The 17,372-nt window shown below is 37.5% G+C and overlaps 1 protein-coding gene across 16 annotated transcripts in view; it reads right to left on the reverse strand.

Annotated features, from left to right (window-relative positions):
* The window catches only part of ptprsa (protein tyrosine phosphatase receptor type Sa), a 240,092-nt gene that overhangs the window by 173,824 nt on the left and 48,896 nt on the right, over positions 1-17,372 (reverse strand). For 9 of the 16 annotated variants that reach the window (XM_044130252.1, XM_044130248.1, XM_044130254.1 and 6 more), the window contains exon 2: positions 15,927-16,008. The gene's annotated coding sequence lies outside the window, so the exon portion shown is untranslated. Of the gene's footprint in view, positions 1-4,346; positions 12,461-15,926; positions 16,009-17,372 lie in introns of those variants that run through there. The other 7 variants (XM_044130260.1, XM_044130262.1, XM_044130261.1 and 4 more) reach the window with 3 other exon arrangements.

Consider the following 17,372-nt stretch of genomic DNA (forward strand, 5'->3'; position numbering starts at 1 on the left):
CAGTCCCTGACTGGCTAGAGTGAGACTTGACTAAGAAAAATAGTGTTAAGTTAAGGAGAGCAGAGCGCAGCCAGGTTTTAAACCAAGACAACCTACAGGTGCATCTGCATGCGCTGTATTGAAATTTCCTGCCATAGCCAGCTCCACCTTTATTAATATTTTTTTACCTATGCATACTGTGTGGAGTTGTCAAGATATAAAATATCTCCTCATAGAAAATAAATTTTCAAAGCTCCTCAGTTTTGTCAAAACAGAAAAAAAAACCTCTCCGATTTACATATGCCCAAATTGACATATTTCCTCTAACAGCTGTGCTGCAACAACAGACACTCAGCCTCTCTCTTCTCCAATGAACATGGCAAGTACAGCCAGAAAAATAAAAAAAACATGTGTGACCCTCTTCAGTCAACAAAGTAAACCCAAAAGCGCTGTTCAAAAGTACTTTTGAGGTAACTGGAGAGGAAAAAGGATGCCAGAGCTACCAGTACAACACCGCCATACTGAAAATGGTATTGAGTACCGAGTATTTTTGCTATTATCAGAATCAAATAAGAAATGTTAGTGTTATGACAGCATTAGTAGAGGACGATCTAAATGTTATTCCATGAGCACCTAAATCTAGTATTGGGTGTAGGCAATCTTACAGTTTAAAAAAAAAAAAATGTCAGAAAGTGCCTATAAAATGGGCTACGTCATAAAATTTTAAGCATTTTAAGCAAAAGTTAAAGTAGGCTACCTCAACTCTGTGGACGAATAGATCGAGTTACATTAGGAGTTTGGAGAGGGAGTAAAGTCCCAAATATTAAGTAATAGCCATTAATTTGCCAAAGCATGTCTAATAGGTTTAAGCGGAAAGCTTTTTATTTTTGCTGCTGTTTTTGAACTGTGATTTGAGAAGTACTTATGAGATGACAGCTGTCAGCAGACCATCAAATAGTGGAAATGCATGGAGGATTTCTGACAGATCAAATCAGAGACCACAGGCAAACCAAATTTTCCACTGTTTCAAGCAATTCAAGTTTTTATAGCAGACTTAGTAAACCCTACACCCTTGCTGCCTATCGTCAGTTTTACAATAGGCCGCAAAGACGAAGTTGATTTTTTTATTATTCTATTTAAAAAAAATAAAGAAAAACACAGACACAAAGGTCCACTACAAATTGCTCAATGAATGAATGAATGACTGAATGAATGAATGGATGAATGGATGGATGGGTGACAATACATCCAGCTAAAAAATAAATAATACCAGAAAAGCTTTGAAAACGCTGCCTTTTGCATTTTATTTTAAAAAAGCAAAAGTTTCTTTCTTTCTTTTTTTAATAGTCTCTGTCCCATGAAGAATAACCCAGTTCACATCTGCTCATTCAACTTACGCATGAGATTCACAAGTTGGGTTTTACATGCAATTTTATCACAAGAATGATTGTGAAGTACACCTTTAATGCAGTACTAATATGATCTGACGTTGATGCCTAACATCATTAGATACATATCCAAAGATCATAATAATCACTCTTACTTTACCAGATGGCATAACATTCTGAAACAAAGTGAATAGGACTACACAAAACAGAGCTGACTTTGACAAGAAATATTGTGGTGTTTCAATAGCAAGATCATAACATCCATAACATTATTAGACAAACAATGGATGGAACCTTTACACAGCAGGAATAAAGTCTATGAATTTTTTTTTTTAAATATAATTTCATACTCATCCTGGAAAACAAGTACACCAAATTTCATACTTTTTCAGACTGCATAGGAACCCTGTAATCTGGTGCATTTCACAACAATGCACTCCTCAAAGGATGTGTAGTAAACAGGCTACAGGCAATGCTCCGATATATTTATTATATTTGCAGAATGCTGAAATTAACATAATCTTTCCATTGTGTACTCCCTAACTCACTTGCTCTACAACGGTGGAGCTCTACTTCCATTCAGAGTTTTCCCACTCTTGTTATGTGGCAGTGAAAGAAATGTGAATGTCAAGGAACAGCTAATAAGCAAGTCAAAGAGGAGAGGAGCGAACTCTTTACAAGTCAGACATGCCGCCCCGTGTTTTCACATCCCAAACTAATTGCACCCCATTTTGCCAGAAGAGCACTGATTTAGCACTTGGAGCAAATTAAAATGAATAAACACAATTAGCAGTGAGTGCAAAAGCACCTTTTCATGGTGCACATTTCTCTCTTTCCCTTTGCTATGACAGTCACTTCAGCATGGCTATTATTAACTCTGCTGTTGTGTCAAGTACAATGTGACTAATTGCAAAGCACCTGATACCACCAAAATGCTGTTAATTTGCCAGACAGTAAAATAGACACAACACAAGGTTGTAAAATCAATCACAAAAAGCCATAACCAAAAATTATATTAATAATTTGATACCGTCAAGTCTTTAATCTACAAATTAAAATACAGGATTAGAGAATTTATGAATGAAGTAAGCATATAAATCATGTCCTTTTTTTGGGAAATTTATTGTTATTGCGTTGTAAAATCAAACACTAATTCAAGAATATCGTCATGTAAAAAAAGATGAGCAGAGAATTTAAAAATGGAAATAGAAATCTCACCTAGGTCTCTACTTAAGTGCAATGAAAAATTTCCATGGAAAATAGTTAAACTTTTAGTCTAATGAACTGAGTTTTAAAAGTTGTAAACTGATCCACTCTCCTGTTCTCTTTCACCATTCATTACCACTCAGATATACTTCAATTAGTGATTTCTGCAAACAAAATAAACATATCATTAGCTAAACAAACATGCACCCTCCGTGACAATGGTGCAACAGACATGTTGGTCATGCATGACTGAAGCCTATCCATGGCATTCCCAATGCCTTATGTCCATCTTTCCAGGTTTTTTGACAGTGATCAGGGGTGATAAATTGTTCAATTAAAGCCACATTAAGAGTCCAGAGCATATTTGACGTGCAGCCTCTCGGTTAAGGTGTTGTCCAATTACTCTGAAGGACAAGACTACTCTCCACTGCTAACAATCAACATGTGACTCGCATCACAAGACAAATGGGTTTATTTATGTACGGTAGCAGGACTGATTGTATTCACCAATGTAAGATGGATGAGTGGGAGTTAGAAAAATAGGAGACAAACCTGAACTTGCATAAGAACAGGAAATGCACCAAATGTGTCAGAGTATATGTTGTTTACAAAACTGTTTATAGTGAGCGCTGCACAGAAGGTTTTCAAAGGGGTTGTATACCAAACACTTTACTGTTGCCATGTTAGCGGTGTATGAGAGTTGACACCAGAAATAAGTGATGGACATTCAAAAGTATCATTAGCATGCACATAAATATATATGATGTAGCTTAAAGTGTGTTATCTCCTTTCCTTAAGTGATATTTATAAAAATACAATCAACACCAGGCTATCTGGCCTTGCAAGACAGGGGTGGCCAATTGCCCAACCTTTACCCCCCTTACTGGTGCCACTGCTCTCAGTGTTAGTATATTTTCCCTCAGGAAGGGGTACTGCTAATGGTTCTACTAAAAAAAGATTACTGCAATTTGCTTGGGTTACTACCATAAAAATGAAGAAGAAAAGAAGCAGAACTAAATCGCCTAGAGCAACATTTAAACTCCCATAAACAACCACGGAAGAGTCACACCTCAGGGCAGAGGATTACCCTCAAGTAAATAGAAGTGTTTGAAAAAATAAAGATACAAAAATTACATTAAGGAGCATAGTTGCACAAGGACAAAAACAACTGACGTTGTAAACGCATCAAAATTCGGTTAGCTTATGTGTAGTAAACATGGTGCAAATAAATCCATAACATCCTTTCCAGTTAATAGATAAAAGCACCCAAGGATCCTTTTCTAGATCTCATAGTAAAAGAAGTCATTTCTTCGAGATTTACTTCAGTATTACGTTTTAGCTTTTCTCAGTGCCTTTAATCGTGTGAATCTCCAACTTTAAGTGGATTAAATGCATGTTCACGTCGCAAAACAGTGTCAGATGCTCGTTTTGAAAGGAGTTAGCAGGGCTCGTTGTTTTTAACTGTGTTTTTAAGTGTCTGGACTTTTAGTAATAGTTTATCTATAAAGGCAAAGACACGACCCGGCATAAATCAGACCACTGTGAAATGAAAAGGTCTTCTACAAATTTTCACATGGGAGAAAAAACAGCCCTTTGTTGGTTTCCACGGAGACTACTGTGGCGAACAAGTTTTCTCTTTTTTAATTACAGTTTAACAATATTCCAAACAAACTCTGCGCTTTTTTCTGTAAATTATTTAATTCTTTTCTTATCTTTTAAATAGGTCCCCAAAACTAAAAACAATAAAAAAGAAAAAAAGTTTCAATCACTTACTCAGTCTCAGCGTGAGAGGGGGAAAAAGTATTTTTTTTAATCTACCCCCTCGCTGGTTTAGGGGAGACCGTTTTCAAATCCATTTTCTGTGCAGCTGAATCCTCCTACAAGAACAGTTACGTTGCATCCCCCGATTGCAGAAAAACGCTATATTCCACTCTCTCCAACGTCAACGAGTCACTTGTTAACGGAGAGCGCAGGTTCAAAATACTCCGCTATTATCCTCCGTGCGCTTTTTGTTGTATCACTTTCACGGAGATCAGACACTCCAAAGCAGAACCTTCCTCTGGTAAAGGGAAAAATAAAATATATATATGTATATATATATTTTAAAAAAAACCTCTATAATAATCCGTGCGCGACTCTACCGCGCATGGGTCTCCAAATGTGGATCTCTTTTATTGGAGTCTCACGTTATCTCTGCGACACAGGTTTGGATTCCCTTTCTTCCCAAATCCACCTCATACGAGCTGGGGGTGGGGAGACAGGAGTTAACTACCCCCTCTCTCCTCTCTCCCCCACTTTGAGTCAAAGGGGAGAAGAAAAAAGCCCAGAACCCTTGTGTTGCGTTCAATGTCGCCTCACAAACTTCGCCTCTTGATTTCCTTTCCTAGATCGTAGGCTGTATCTGATCACTTGGTCCGTTCAAAAGCACGTTAATCGAGTCGAACGCATAAACACAAATATCTTCGCATAGAAATAGGTGTATGATTTTTTTTTTATTGTATTATCTTTGATAAATCTGAGTTTAACTGATTGTGCGAACAGAAGACCAAGTACACAGAAACGATGCCACGACGCGCGAAGCTTATAGCTCCAGGCTGTGTGTGAATGTGTCAGGATCTTGGGTTGTTTTAGCGTTTTCTGGTTTTGTAGAAGATGTTTATTAGTTCTTCAAGCCTTTGTTTTTCATATTTTTATTTAGTCAGCCGTGTTTTGTTTTACTTAGTTCGGTCTACTCTTAGTTTAGTTAGATGCATGTTTTGCATGTTTTTGATTTATTCCTTGTGTTGTAATAATTTTTTGTTACAGTTAAATTCGTTTTTCTAGTTCCCACATTTGTTTACGCTCCCTAACCTTTCTCTGTCTCTTCTCAGTGTGTCACGTGCTCTCTTCTACTCTTAGTTTAGTTAGATGCATGTTTTGCATGTTTTTGATTTATTCCTTGTGTTGTAATAATTTTTTGTTACAGTTAAATTCGTTTTTCTAGTTCCCACATTTGTTTACGCTCCCTAACCTTTCTCTGTCTCTTCTCGGTGTGCCACGTGCTCTCTTCCCTCACACCTGCAACCTGTTAGCCAATCAGCCCCAGTGTATTGTTCCAACATTCGCTCTCAGTATTCAGTCTCCTCTCTTTCACTCACTCCTTGTTGGTTACTCCTGCTATTATCCCTTGTCTGGTCCCAGTTTGTTGCTGCTCATTAGGTTGTTCATGTTGTGTAAGTTCTTGTTTTATTAAATTAATTAAATAAATTTTATTTACCACCATCTACTTATGGCTTCAACTTGTCTACATTTGGGTCTACCGGTAATCATCACTGAACAACACCATGACAAGATTACATGACAAATTAAGAACAGAAAAGGCACCATCATGTTTAAACAATAAAATTCCAGAAAAATCAGTTATGCAATATTTGTTTTTGTTGAAATATTCATTCATGACTCTTGTTGAAAGTCATGAATGAATTTACTACTCTTTAATGTACAGGATCATGGTATAATTTGATCTAAAAAAAGAGCCCTGAAGAAATTGCTCCACATAATGTTTGTTTAATGTGAGGACTGAATATTTAAATATATTCCAATTGACACTATTGGGGATCATATGAGAAATCCCTGCATCCTGTGCAGTTGATTCAGCACCAGAGAAGGTATCATCAAACACAGATCCAAAAACGTATCATACCATACCACTGTCTGTACCACTCCAAATTGCTGGAGAAGCACAAGTGCAGGTTTAAGGTTTGATTTAAGCTAGGATTTAGTAAAACTTTTTTTTTTTAACCTTAGAAAAGTTTTAGACAAGAGTAAGCATATCAAACGTACAGCTCAGTATTCAAACGAACACTTTTTTGTTTACTTGCTTTGCAGCAATTTTTTGCAAATATAAGCTGGAACAGCGAAAAAAGAGATTAGACATTTAGCATTCAATTTATCTCATTGGCTGTAGAGTTGAAATATTTGTGTTTTTTTCACATTAAAAGTTCACAACTATTTTAAGTAGAATAACTGTAGAACTAACTGTGAAACTCTTTGAAGGAAAATTAGAAAAGTATTCCTTTATTTGAACATTGAAAGCACCATTTATCAAATTTTCTTTGTTAGTCTTGTTCAACTTTTTTTTCATTGTTGGCTGTAGTTGGTGATTTAAATGTAGCTCCACCCAGTTACATTGACTCTGGAGGTGTTGGGGGTGGATTTCTATAATTGGGCAACTCCTCCTGAATTTCAATGGGGACAGCTGGTGTCCACAAAGTTAAGGTGGCTAGATACCCACCAGACACATCAATCAGCTGACCTGCAGTCACATACTTGCAGTTCATACATTAGATAAAAAAAGAAGTAATTCCTGGTCAGAAGGTTGTAAAAGTGACGACTTTTTCACTTTTTTTTATCTGTGGCCTCATAGGGGAAAAATAACTTGTCCCCTTTGCCTAGTTACAAGCATTCAACTGAAAATTGCTGGCAGCTGCCAGAGTCAAAGCACCTTTTCAAAGCATTAAGAAAGGTGCATGGAGGGACCCTCAAAGGAAATGAGATGGAATTAGGCAATCTGTAGAAGGTGCTAGACTTTTTGAATCACAGTGCATCAAATAAAAGACTTGTTCTGTCGAGGGAAAACTGCAATATTTTTTGTGTGAACTTTTCAAGTTCTGCAGGCATTAATGGATACGAGCCCTTTTAAAAAGATACATCTTGCTGAGTTTGGCAGAGCCATTATAGAGTTACAAGTGAGCCTCCACTGCCCCCTTTCTGCTCTTTGATTAAAATCCAGTGTGACATGTAGGACACCATGTAAACTGCTTGTGTGTAAATGTGTTTCAGCGCTTGTATTTAGGCAAAGTTGGGTGGGGGTTGCAGGACAATCATGTGCAAAAAGCACATGTTTATGTTGCATGGATTCCTCCCTTGGCCTCTTATTCACACTTACAGTCCCTTATTTAATCAAGGCAGCAAATCTTAGAAGCAGCCCAGTGCTCTCACCACTGTTCCCCTGGTGGCACAAGCCTTAACATGCTAAATTTCACTTGGGTAGGGAAATGTGCTCGGTGGCTGTGGCTGGTGCTTTGGAGGGATAAAAAGAGCACTTACTCGCTGACATGTGCAATCCATAACGGAATAATGAGACTCCTCCATTGGCGAGCTCCCTTCCCCTGCTCTCTCCTTGTCCACTTTTTGTTTTTCTTGTGAGCGTTCATAAATGCCATGTAAATTCAGCAAGCGGAAGATGTGATGAGCGCTCTGGGAGGAGCATTTAATCGTTTGCGTCTTGTTACTGGATATTGTAACAGCACAAGGAGAAGGAAGACCCCGCAAACAACTTGTGAAATTTGTTAAGTAACTGTCTTATTTTACTCAGTTGTGAAATGACAATGATCCTCATCACATCTGTTCATTTCCTTCAGGATATGGGTATGCTTGCTTTGTGCATCTGGACTATTATTGTTGACCTTTATCTTTGCAAATTAGCTCAAGATCTGTCAGGTTGGATGGCGAGAATATATGAACATCAATTTTACAAATTTGCCACACATTCTTCTTTAGATTTAGGCCTGAACTTTGACTGAGCTATTTTTTATTTATTTTTTTTTATCTAAACCAGCTCTGGCTGCATGTTCAGGGTTATGGACCTGCTGTAAGTTCAACTTCTGCCACAGTCTCAAGTCTTTTGCTGCTTCTGACAGTTTCCCCCCCGGATTACCCTGATTTTATTTCCATCTATCTTTCCATCAAATCTCAGCATGAGCTAGAGTCTAGCTGCTGGACTCTAGCTGCTAGACTCTAGCATGTAGCTAACTTCTTAAGACATTTGGCTGATATGGATTGTTTTTAGAGGTATCAGAGCTGTAGGGGCTGGGTAAAAATGTGCAAAAGCTTTTTATATTTTTAATAGCAAAAATATATATATCACTTTGTGTATTGGTGTCTTATGGCAAATTGGAATAAAGTACACTAGTGGCTGTGCTTGTTAGGAAACTAATAAATGTGGAAATATGTTTGTGGACTATAACTTCCTTAAAAAAATTATTATACAGTAGAGAGAGTATTTTTAAAACATTTGGAAATTGATTTACAGCTCACTATGCCTTTTAATATAAAATGTATCCTATTACAAAGCTTGGATGGAGAGCTTATAAATACACTTTGCCTCCCCTGATATCCATTTTTGAAATCATGTGAGACTAAAATAAAAAGGGCTGCTTCTGTCTGCATTGTCTTCCTGACTCCCTTTCGTTCATCTCTGTCACCCTTAGGGGGCCTTAGCACAATCACCTACGATAGCAGCGGGCCATTGCTCACCCTGTCCCTGGAGGCGACAACCCACTTACTGCCAGCTTGTGCTCAAATGGAGGACATTTCATCACCCCACTGAAAACACAATTAAAACCACGTGCATGAACCAGCCGCCCTCCCCCCCAAAGAGCCACCCCGTGCCACAGTTTTAGTGCCTGTGAGACAGCTTCCCAGATATTTACCTTCCCAACGACCGAGTATTTGTCAGCTGGAGTCACAAGATGTTAAGTGTTGTGAGTGTACGACACAGGTAGAAAGAGATGAAGTGGGGCGCTGTTTAATGCTCCTCACTCCAGGAGACATCCGCTGCCTTGTAGCTTCGACAGTTTACTGATAAGTGACAGTCGTCCAGGCCAGGATATTTTTCTGTCTGTCCTGGGAAGCCAAAACGAAGAGCAGTTCAGTGAGGTTTGTGGCAGCGGGCACATTTTTTTTTCTTCCCAAGCACACACATATTGTAAATGCACTCACAGCATCCAGGAAGCGAGGAAGACTGACGGCTATTAGAGTGTAACGACGCTTACCCTTATCTTGCACCACGATAGAGATCTACAAAGAGCCTGGGAGAGATTATGAATTCATTACCTTGATACACAAGTGAGCACTACAACAGACAGGAGTTTGAGAATGGAGATAGGAGCTTGTTGGGTGCAGGAGGAGGATTGGGTATGGAATGTGGTGAATACAACCTGCTGATAGGGGATGAATCTGTCTGCTCGCTCTACTTTTTCTTTTTTTTTCTTTTTTTTTTAGAAATGTAGAAGGACACACAAAAGCCTCATTTCATGCGATATAGATTTAAATCACAGCTAGCTCCCTAATGGCATCTTCAGTGGGCTGGATGACCAATTATCAATAGAAATATACTTAAGAACTATCCAGAATAGTGTTTTTGTTGCAAACCCAAAGTATTTTTTGTCTTCTTTTGTAGCCTAAATGTGTGCATGTGTGTGTGTCTTTAACCTGCTCACCCTCAGTATCAGGGAGTGATTTTCCCTCCAGCTTCACTGAACTCAGCTGACATTTGCAGGAGGAAACATTAAAGTTAAATAAACCAATAGGATTTGGAGCTACAAAGATACAAACTAAGATGCTGGTACACAAGAGTGAGTGTTTTTGCAATAATATGTCTTAGCTTGTGTCATGTCTATCCTGTGGGCTACTGTTTATAGATGATGAATGGATTTTTCTAACATATGGAAATCCATTAAGCATGTTAGAGCTCAGTGTGGACTTTGCTACATGAGTAAATGCTCCTTGTGGAGCGATAGAAATTACAGGGCTTAAATATTCTTCACATTTTGTCACGTCATTACTTTACGACTTTACTATCTATTTTATTTAATTTTATTTTATAGACCAACACAGAGTACAGTAGTTGTGAATAAATGGTGCATTGTTTTAATATTATTTAGCAAATAAAAATCTAAATAAAGAGATGAGGGTTTTAGCCTGACTTTATTCTGATATCACTTGTTAGAAGAGTGCCAAAAGGAAAAGCTACAAAAGGTCCCTTTGCAGTTTATACAAGTCATTCAAGTCTTTCTTGTACAGTGACCTTAAAAGAACTATGTAGTGTTTAACTTTTATGATGTGACTGTTCTTAATTTTTATCTTGCAATACCTCTTTATGTCATCCTTTTGAGAAGTTGTTCCATACATATTCTTCTGTATCTGTGCAGAGTGATTTATTTCAGAGCGCATTTCAGAGTGCTTCTAAAATTGTGTGTCCAAACTACATTCAGTGCATGTTATTGTATTCCGTGTCCTCCAAGTGAATAGCGTTAATCTAGGTTAGCGCTGTATGCATGTCCACCTTTAAGCAAGCATGCACATCTCAGTGTTGCAAAGAAAATGCATAAAAATCTGAAGAGGCTTGGAGTGATGAGTGATGCCAGAGGTGGTTTTCTACCAACATCTTCACTGGCTTGCTAGCTCCCTAATGGCCTCTTCAGTGGGCTGGCTGACCGACTTGCTGGCTCTCACTGGCTCAATCTTCCTTATTTGGTTGTGAAAGCCGGGGGGATGATGGTGGGAAGGCAAAAGGGCAGAGGAAGTGGTGGTATTGTGTTTGCACGCAGGGTCAGGAGTTAGAGCACCCGCGTGCCAGGGAGAAAAGACAGATTACTTAAAGACAGTTACGGCGTAAGCGAGTTGTTGCTCCACAGCTGTCATCTGGATTAATCATGGCAGATTTCCTTCAGTCTGAGTAAGTGTGAGGAAGAGGAAGGATAACAGTAAATACTTGATGAACCCGTTAAAAGAAGAAAAAAAAAAGAGAGAGAAAATACAGGTACTTCTTAAACACCAGCACATAATGTTCTCTGCTTCCTCTCTGGCTCACTCTGAAGCCCCCGTGAACGAGTACTACAGAAAGGCAGCAGAAAGGAAATTAAAAGCAGCCATCCTTATAGTTTTGCTCTTGTCCATTTGAGTGCCTGCATGACTCCCTGTGTTCTCTGGGCAATGTTTATGCTGTGCCCTACCCAGGACAGAATAGATTCGCCCACACAGCATTGTGCTCTCAACCAGAACCTAAATAAGTCTGGCAAGCCTGAGCCACAGTACCATTCAATCCATCTCCTCTGGATTAGGCACTATGGCCTGGGGGTAACACAGCAATGACTGCATTAATAGATATAAGATAGCATCACTCTAACCCTCTTTAAAAATATCTCATCTCAAGTTTTTTTCAGTAAAAGGCCACATCAGCAGGTTGTTTAATTTAATCCATCAGCTTTCTTGAAATATAATGTGAAAGTTAGACAAATCATTGGAAAAACTTCACTGCTGAAGTTTTGAATGTCTGACATATGAATTCTTGTTTTGAAAATGCAACAAAGTTCAGCTTGGATCTCTTCCAAATTACAGAGAGAGAGAAAAATAAATCCCTGTAAACAACTCTTTAAACAAAGAAGCACATTTAGGATGCATCATGCTGCATGACTTTACAGCATCTCAGACAGGAAAGTATATTAGCTAAAACATCTCACGTCCTCAGATACCATGAAATTATATGCGCCGGCATAATCAAATTCATTACCAGAAAATCGGGGGTCACTTTACATTTTTTTAAATGCTGCTGCAAATAAATGGAGCATGTATAATTGAATAATGCTAATTAATTCCCATTTTTCCTCCTCTCTCTTTAGGATATATAGTAGGATTGCTTTGTTGTTCTCTAAGAAGTACAGGCATCACTATGGCTGCTCATCAAGCATATTACCTCCTCTTTCAGACCCCCAACGCCATGTTACGTAGAACACTGCTCTGAGAGAACACGCTGCCTCTTGATGCCAGCTGTAAAGATTAGCAGAGCTTTGTTTAATTGTGCTGTTAACATCTTGGGAGCTACTTAAGAGCCGCTGCTATTTTTTCCCCCAGAAACTGTCTTTAAAACTCAATCAGCAGAGCGAAGGCCTTAAGGATTTATTCAAGTGAGGGTACACCAAGAAAAACTTGTCTTACCTCTATCTATAATTCTGAGGTGTTACACCAACAGACAGGCACCAAAGTGAAAGATATGTTAAATGTTCTGCATGATGTGTAAAGGAAATATAAAAAATGCTCCTCCAAATATTGAGCATGAAAAGAAAAAGAAAAATGCTTAATTTTGACCGAGCTAAGAAAGCAGCCACAGGCTCCGTTAGCAGCGACATGATTCCATTCTAACCCAATCAGACTGGAGTGTTTTGTAACTGTCAAACAAATGCTAATGACATTTTGCCCAATTAGAGGCTTATTTCCTCTTGAGATGGATGTCTCATTTTAAGGCACAATAAAAGCTGCAAATTACACCTGCTGGCAGTCTAACACGGGTGACCTTTTATCAGCACACCACCAAAGGGCTTTTAATGGTAGGTTTGTTTGCTAAAGACCCAAAGCAGCTCAACAAAGGTGAGGTCAAGCCTCTAGAACAGCATTAATCAACCTTTCACATTTTTGAGAAAAATTGTGAAATATATTATAACTGAAACAGACTCTGGCTATTTGAAATGTAGTAAGTGGCATTTTGGTCCCTATTATACATACATATATATATATATATATATATATATATATATATATATATATATATATATATATATATATATATATATATTTTTTTTTTCTTTCTAGATTTTATCAAAGGTAGCAGTCTAGTTGACACATTTTTACATTAAATGTGCTTTATGTTTAGTCCACTTTAAATCACTATAAGGTTGTTACTGTCAATATATGTGTGCAGAAAACAGTTTGTTAAATAACTGATTGCTGTACATATTTCATTAGACAGTTTTCCAAAAGATTAGTCAAGTAGATGTAACTGGTTACTGCCTATCTCGGACGGCAGAACATTTGGATAAATTGTTCTGCCAGTTACTTTTAACATTATCAAAAATATTTTTCATCAGCAATTAAATGTTCATAGCAATGCATAAGGCTTTGGGAGAAATGGCTTGTTTAATGTTTTTATGTTCACATTTTGAATTTTTCAAAAAAATACCTATAGATAGATTGAAACTTTATATCATTTAATACTTAATTGCTGTGCATTGATCTTTCTTGCTATGTGTTACAAAAAGTGTGTTACTTAAACTATGAATAGAAATATTGAGTAAAATTAACATTTTACAATGTTCCATGAAACAAACATGATTTGCCTTTATCTCTACAGCTAAAAAAGCAACTCACTGACACCTTTCTATGACTGCGGCTCAGTTTACCAAAAGCACCTGTTAACCTAAGGCTTTAGGCCTCCAAAGATATGAAGGTTGGCACTGTGTGTGGATGAGACACAGAGGTGATGCCTGGACTTGTATCTGCTCTGACACTCATTTGCTCACATTCATTCGCAGTTTCTGCATGTCTGCTGTGACACCACTGGTGGCAATAATCAAACGATTATATGGAAATGAGGACATGGCATGCGTGATGGCAGTGGTGTCAGCTATAGCAAATGTTTCAGCTTGGAATAAAACCATCCACCGGGCTAGAGCTGTGGAGATGAAAATGTTTCACAACACTGTGGAGGTACTGAATATTGACAAAGTGCTGTAATATCTGGATGAGGTTGAACCTACGCAGAGATGAGTGGAGAGGCATCGTTGAGTAATAAAAAGTTTATGCCAGAATATGCAGTAAGTGTTTACCAACAGAAATTGTTGGTATGCACTTATTGGTATGCAATAAGTGCATACTTATTGGTACGCTTCCTGATATATATATATATATATATATATATATATATATATATATATATATATATATATAATCTGTCATAATGAAATAATAAACTTTTTTATTACTCAATGATGCCCCTCCACTCATCTCTGTAGATTCATACTAAGCAGCAATGAAATGTATGAATGCATATATATATATTCAGCACTGATATATGAGATTGTTGTTTTGGGCTTAATTTCTGTTGCCTCTTGACTCCTTTCACAGCTGAATGTGCTGTATCAATATCCAAGGACAACCCTGAAAGAGAGATTGTAAGTAAAAATAACAGAGAACAGTTAAAGAAATAAGTACATAAACTACACACTTACCATTTAAAGCAGTAGTCAGTTTTATTTAAGGGACACTAGCTGGTTTCCAATCTCAAGGGGATTCTAAGTGTTGTATTTTATAGAAAAAATAATTAATTATTGTCAAGCAGAATCTTTCCAAAATAACTTAATGCGCTGTGCACCAGAGTGGAGAAAATAAGAGAGAAATTGGCTGAGAGAGGCGAAAGCTGAGGGATCTGTGTACATTATATGTCTAAACTGATGCATGATGGCTTCCTGATCAAAATATCGCCAACGCTGTTTGTGAAATTTGGAATTGCAGGAGGAGCCCATCAGTGCCAGCCTGCTGTGACAGGTAGATGATGGCTCTCTCTCAGTCTGAGCTCAGCTGTCAATTTCAATGGATGGGCTTTGTGGAGAGATGTGTGAAGGGATGTGTGAAAGAAGATGACAGTTCAGTGTGTGTCGTGTTGCGATCATCATTAGGAAGCAGAACACCAAAAAAAAAAAAAAAGATGATGTGCATGAAGGTAAATTTGAATCAAGCTTCTAACTATGTTATTTTTTTTAAGCTATCTTTTTCTAAAGATGTTGGTGAGGAAGTTTGTTTAAATATCTTTCAGATAAATGTGTTCTTTGGTATTGTATCTGTACTCTTTGATAAACAGATGAGAATGTAACCTTAACAAAATGTGAAATGTCTCACATTTCACATTTTAAACCTGTTGCATGCAATGACCAAACCAAAGCTAAAACGACCAAGCTGAGGTCCACCACAGTCAGACCTTCATGCCTTACTCACTTAGATTTTTGCAAAAAGGTAGTGGTAGGGAAACAAATTTCTTTTCTGGAACAATTTATTATCATTTAATTTTTAGGCTGGATTTTGAAAAAAGATATGTGTCCAACTGAAACTGCTCAGTTTGATTGACTTTAAGGATTTTATTTTGGGACCATTTCTCTTCATGCTATATACTTTAGTCAGATTATGACTAAATGTGGAAGCATCTTTTGTCACCTTTATGCAAACACAATCCATCTGTACTTTTATATTAAGAACTAATTACATTAATTAGCAAACACTTACTGGATTGATATAGAGATATTAAGAAATGGTTAAAAAATAATTAAAACCTGCTGGGGTCACACCTTTGAAGCTGTAGCACCTGACTGTGAAACACGTTTTTCTTATCTTTATGCATTGATAATATTAATTCCTTTACAAAGCAGCTAATTAAATTTTTCTTCAGAAAAGCTTTAGGTTATTTAATATTATATTAAGTATATTCGGCATAATATAACATGCCACTGACAGACACTTAAAATATATTTTCAATCATTACTAAGTCATATTTGCAATGCAAACCAGAAAGTTGTGACAAAGAAGGACAAAAAATAAAGGAAAAAAACAAAGCACAAAATTCACAGAGCTCTGTTCTCTAAAACATAAGAGACATGACTTTGTGTCCACTGATGTGAAAATTGGTTGTTATGTAGAGTTCTACCAGAGAACAAAATAACACCAAAATGGAAGGCGCTGTGAATTTTTTTTTGCTGGCCCACTTACCACTGAGTTGTTTTCAAAACCTCTTTAGCCTCATATCTTCAGCTGTTTCAGTTGCTTCTTGTTGCTACTCTCTGGCTTGCACCTTTAAAGTGGACAAAGACATGGCAGACAGAGGGGGAAAGGGAAATGAAAGAGAAACATTAATGAAAGAGATTACCAAATGAACTGCCTCCTCAAGTGCTAGGTGGGGGAATTCAGCAAATGCAGAGATGATTTTCTCTCTCTCTCCCCATCCCCTGCCCTTTTTGACCAGAGGACGACAGTTCTCGGCTGAGGAGGAGGCTTGCTGCTGATTGCCTGAGAGCTGTGGAGAGCAAATCTGCATGAAATCCCTTCTGGCCTCCATTCTGTCGTCTTTTTTTCCTTTTAGATCATTTTCTCTTTCAATTCTTTAATGAGCCTGGCCAGAATCTGTGTGTGGAAGCATGTAACAGGGGGGTGTGCGTATGGCTGAGTGCGAGTCGATACGTGCTTTGATAATCACCCACCCACTGTATTTGTAGACCAATAATGTAAAGACTGTGTTCATGATGTTTGCCTTGTATTTCTGGAAGCTACTGGAAGTTGAATGCTCGGTAAGGTCAGCATTCTCTTTCTCTTTTTTGAGTCTCTAGCTGTCCACTGGAGCACATCTGAAGGCAAAGGTTAGCTCAGCTTGTCTTTTCCTTGTGAAACGTGTTTTTCAAAATAAAAATCTGATTTTGTTTGACAGAGTGTACGCTAAAAAATATCAATTTAAAATGAATACTTTCTGTTTTAGCATGTGCTTTCAAAAATAGTTAAACTTTTTTGAAAAATGTACCATGTTTCCCAACCAATAGTTGACAACTGTTATTGTTATTTATATAGTATGATGCAATTTCATGTTAGATTCTTGCTCTGTCTAGGTTGTATTGTTACAAGGGGTCTTTCAGCATCCATCCTCTAAAGGTTCTTCCACAGCCCTGATATCCAAAAACACAAAATCACTTCTTTACTACTGAATACATTGGAAATATTAGCAAACACATCTGTGATTTCTAAGTAACTATTTATGTTAAAGAATATTTAATTTAACACTATACATAGACAACTATTTAACTAATCCCTGGATAAAGATATTAAAACAAAGATTAAAAGAATGTACAAGTACAGCTCAGAAAATTTTATATAAAATTGTGTGCTAGAAAAAGGTGCATCACCGATAAGGAAAACTGCAGACATGAGAGAACTGAGAAGCAACATCCAATTGGGGAACTTTAGAACAAGTAGCTTCAGGCTAGAGTACTGAACCTAGCCTGAACAAATGGGCCCTACACATGGGCTGTAAATGTTGCTTCTCTAGTATCGAGCTAAACTTGAAGTGCAGTCCACTTCAGAAGAGTCTTGCCTGACCCAAGGAGATAAAGAACTCCAAGATTCAAACTCATCTTTTCAAGTGAAACTGAAGTTTGCATTTTAAAATTT

This window comes from Gambusia affinis, linkage group LG10, assembly GCF_019740435.1.
Source record: "Gambusia affinis linkage group LG10, SWU_Gaff_1.0, whole genome shotgun sequence".
Lineage (NCBI taxonomy): Eukaryota > Metazoa > Chordata > Actinopteri > Cyprinodontiformes > Poeciliidae > Gambusia > Gambusia affinis.